The sequence below is a fragment of the Eucalyptus grandis genome, chromosome 11 (assembly GCF_016545825.1).
Source record: "Eucalyptus grandis isolate ANBG69807.140 chromosome 11, ASM1654582v1, whole genome shotgun sequence".
NCBI classification, from domain to species: Eukaryota; Viridiplantae; Streptophyta; class Magnoliopsida; order Myrtales; family Myrtaceae; genus Eucalyptus; species Eucalyptus grandis.
In genome coordinates, this window is record NC_052622.1 from 26,641,350 (window position 1) to 26,645,291 (window position 3,942).

The 3,942-nt window shown below is 40.9% G+C and overlaps 1 pseudogene; it reads right to left on the reverse strand.

Moving 5' to 3' along the window:
• Positions 1-524: 524 nt before the first annotated feature.
• LOC104426059 lies at positions 525-3,378 on the reverse strand (annotated as a pseudogene).
• Between the last annotated feature and the right edge of the window lie 564 nt (positions 3,379-3,942).

Genomic DNA, 3,942 nt, shown 5'->3' on the forward strand with positions numbered 1-3,942 from the left:
TCTAAATTCTCATCAGTTTTTTCTGAATATGCCAAATTAACAAAAATTCACGTCTCGACGACATGACATAACTAGCCATCTCAAGTCAGTTGCGTGTGGGGTGAAGAGGTTACCATGATGGGCTTGGATTGATCTCATTGGCAACAGAATAGCTCTAAGTAACCATAGCGTATGGGGTAGAATCCTGAAACAAGAAGGTTTTCTAGTTGATAGCTTTCCAGTTTTAAGGAACGATGCTCCCTTTGTTCTTTTTAGGTAACATGTGAAGCAACACGTAAGTGACTTCTGGAGTCGCCATCCATCGATCTTCTTAAAGTTAACTGTTCATATACCATCACTTGTTTATTGATTGAATAAATACAACATGAGTTTTGGGTCAAAATGTTGCATGGTTCTTCACATGGATCTGAAATCTCAGCCTCTGTCGTTCGCATTAACCAGCACGAGCGAATGGTGAGTGCAGTGCTTTTTAAATGATTTGTTTCGGCCATAGAGTGCTGTTTCGGACCTGTCAGTACAATGAGTTTGTGCTCAGAATTTAAAGTCTTCCTAGTGCACTGAGACTTGGCTGCAAGCCAAGAAAGGTGTATCCACCTTACACAAATCCAAGAGAAAAGGCCAAACCAAAGCACCATCCATAAACACAATAGAACTCCCATCTTATACTTTAAGTGCTTCTGATCTGAAAAAGATGGATATCCCGCAATAATTTCCCTTGGCGGATCTTCCAACAAAAACTAGTGTACCAGTATACAGAATATCGTGCTATTCTTAATGGGCTGAACTTTAGGTGGTCAAACCTCACTATCGTGTTTTTCAATCGTTTCTTTCATTCCGTCCAGCTGAGAAATGACGTATTTCAGCTTTTTGAGACAAATCTCATCAGCTGCTCGGGAACTTAACATGCACTTTTGATTTCATCTCTCAATGTTACTTGGATGTCCGTGATTAGTTGCATGAATTCACGGCAATAGTTGTTGATAAATTCCTTTCTGGGACCAGCAGGACTAGCTAGTTCGTCCATCACTCCACTGGCTGGCTCCAAAACCTTTATAATTCTCTTCTCAACATTTTGAAGCCGATGCAACGATGTGTTTTATGTTGGAGGATCCATGGACACTACACCAACAGTCACTTTTGTCCTTCTGCAATGAACCACCTGTAGGTTAGTAGGGAAAAAAATAAGAACGTTCCATACCGAATAAAGAATAGATATTTCCTGGATAATAATAAAAAAATGAACCATCATGTCAGGCAACTAAGCGCATCAAAAGTTCATGACTCTGTATTTGAGCCAGAAAATGTGTGAAAATTAAAGAAGAGTACCGCAATAAAACCTGAAAACAATAAATGTTAAGCATGATACTAAAGATCTAGATTGCTGTATTTGTCATTTGCACGAAGTTCCAAATTCTGAGAAAGAACTGGAGATTACTCATCCAAGAGAACTGAAGTTCCGAATGAACATTTCTATTAAATGAACCAAACAGTTCCTTCTCATAAGTTCAGAATCATGATTGACAACCATATACTTCAACAGCAATCTGGGAAATCTTTCTACTTACTGCTTATCACCACACTAGTGTTAATGATATCATAAACTAAGGAAGTTCATTAGGAGTTATGAAGTGAATGTCAAAGGCTGATCTTCTCTTGACTTGCTTGAGAAGAAGGTAAGTTCAGCCTTTGTTCAGTCCCTTACTCAAGCTGAACTTAACCTGATTCAAGTGATCAAAGCTAAGCCTAAGGGCAACATGAGTGTTAATCTAACAGCCTCACTACATTAGACCCTTGATGTGAGAGCTACAATGAGAGCACTGCAACCAAGTGCATGTATTCAACTGATTAAGACTGTGACTTATACCATTGATTATGGCCTCCCCATCATCATTAGAGGTGCACCTGAACAGGGTTCAACAACAAAAATGTAAATTAAGATTCCAATACTACCGACTACATTCTGTGATTTATGTTTTAGTGAAAAGGAGGTGGAGACATTTTATAGTTCAATGAGTTTGGATGTCAAACTATGATGCTCAATTGGCCATCCTCCATGTGGACCAATTTCTTTACAAGAATGTAGAAGGATCAATAGGTTATAAATGGCACAATAGATAACTCTGAAAGAGATTCTCACGAGAAGGTTGATAAGGTGAAATCCATGTTCAATGGGAGATTCTGTCGATCATTCCTCTGGATCCTACCCCTTTTTTGTCTCAGTGCTTACATCAGCAATGAAATTCACATAAAAGGGTCTTGGATCGCAACAAGAACACCAGAAGGTGCTTACACTGTCTGTGTCACCATCATTTCAAAAGAAGCAGAGAATTTGGCTTGCCTTCAATTGTAATATCAAAGAGAAGCGCAACTGAAATTCATTATGTCCATTTATCACCATCATTTCAAAGGAAGCAGAGAATTTGGCTTGCCTTCAATTGTAAGATCAAAGAGAAGCGCTACTGAAATTGGTCATGTCCATTTAACAAGCAATTTACCAATACGCTCATAATAACCACCGTTCTTTGAAAAGCTAAGATGCAAAATGCTAGAAAATGTTCCAAAGTACATGAACAAAGAAACAAGTAGGAGAAACTAGATAGGTACAGCAAGTACATCATGTTTCTAGAGACACAAAACCCTCAATATCTCTGCACATTACAACAAACCTTCTTCCTTTTCCCTCAATAATAATCGGCTTCTCTATACAAATGATGGACATGCTAAAAGAAGTCATTGAAGACAGGATGCACTCAAAAACGTAAAGGCACCTAATGATCCTCTCTGTCGTCAAAAATATACAAAGGAACCAAGATAACAAGGGCGTTGCAATGTCCCCAATTTGACTCAAATCATTTTATCGAACAGTCGGCATGCAACACAAAATCGGCTGATGCAAAATGAGATGAACATGCATGGATAGAACGCTTGGAAAAGGCGCAGTGAATCGACAGTTGGGTTTCCCCATTCTTCGACAAAACAAAAGCGAAAAAAGCTAATTTGGAGCTGATCTACTCAAGTCTCACTCCGAAAACAGAGTCAATTCAACATATCCAAGCGCCATGCCGTTGAAGAAGCAGAAACGGGGGCAGATTGAGAGCTCGCCGGGGATTGACCGAAAGACGGCGACGCACACCGGCAGAGTGCGAAATCGTTACTTGTGGGGGGTCGGCGGGGGTTTAGGAGGGGTCAATCTTCGAGGAACGTCCGGAGGCGAGACCTGACGAATTCGCCGCGAGCTTTGGCACGGGCTTTCTGCGGAGCGATGTTGGCGAAGGAGAGGTGAATGCCGACCGCAATCAGGGTGGCGCCGGCGGCGAAGACGCCGATCGTCGCCGCTAGTTGCCTCCGCGTCGGCGGGTACCCCCACATTGCCGTTCTTCCTCGTTCTCTTCCTCTGGCCTCGCCACTATAAACGGGCCGGTCGGGCCGGCATTCCGTCAAATTCTAAGCCCGCCGGAGAAGATCGGGCCTCGAGGTGTTGGGCTCGATTTCGAAGGCCCGGACCGAACCGAAGGCTTTCGGCCCCTAAATGAATTGATTCGGCCTGGTGGGCCAAGCCCCGATTCATTATTGAAAAGAGCGAATCTGGAGTTTGGTTTGGGAATATTATGATTATTCCAAGACTTGGTTTACCATAATTGGATGGGTTACAAGTAGTTTGGTTTGGAAATATTATACCCTTATATACTATGTAGCACCGACACGGACATGCGACACACGACACGACACGACACGACACGCCGACACGTCATTTTTTAAAAATAGAGAATTTCAACATGTTAAACACGTTATATATTAAATATATTTTATAAATAAATAAATAAAATATCCTAGAATTAACTTACACGAAAAATATTAAATAATATCATTCATTATTTTAATTTGTTACAATAATACACAAAACTTAGAGGAAAAAAACATTGTTTAAAGAAAAATGCTGAA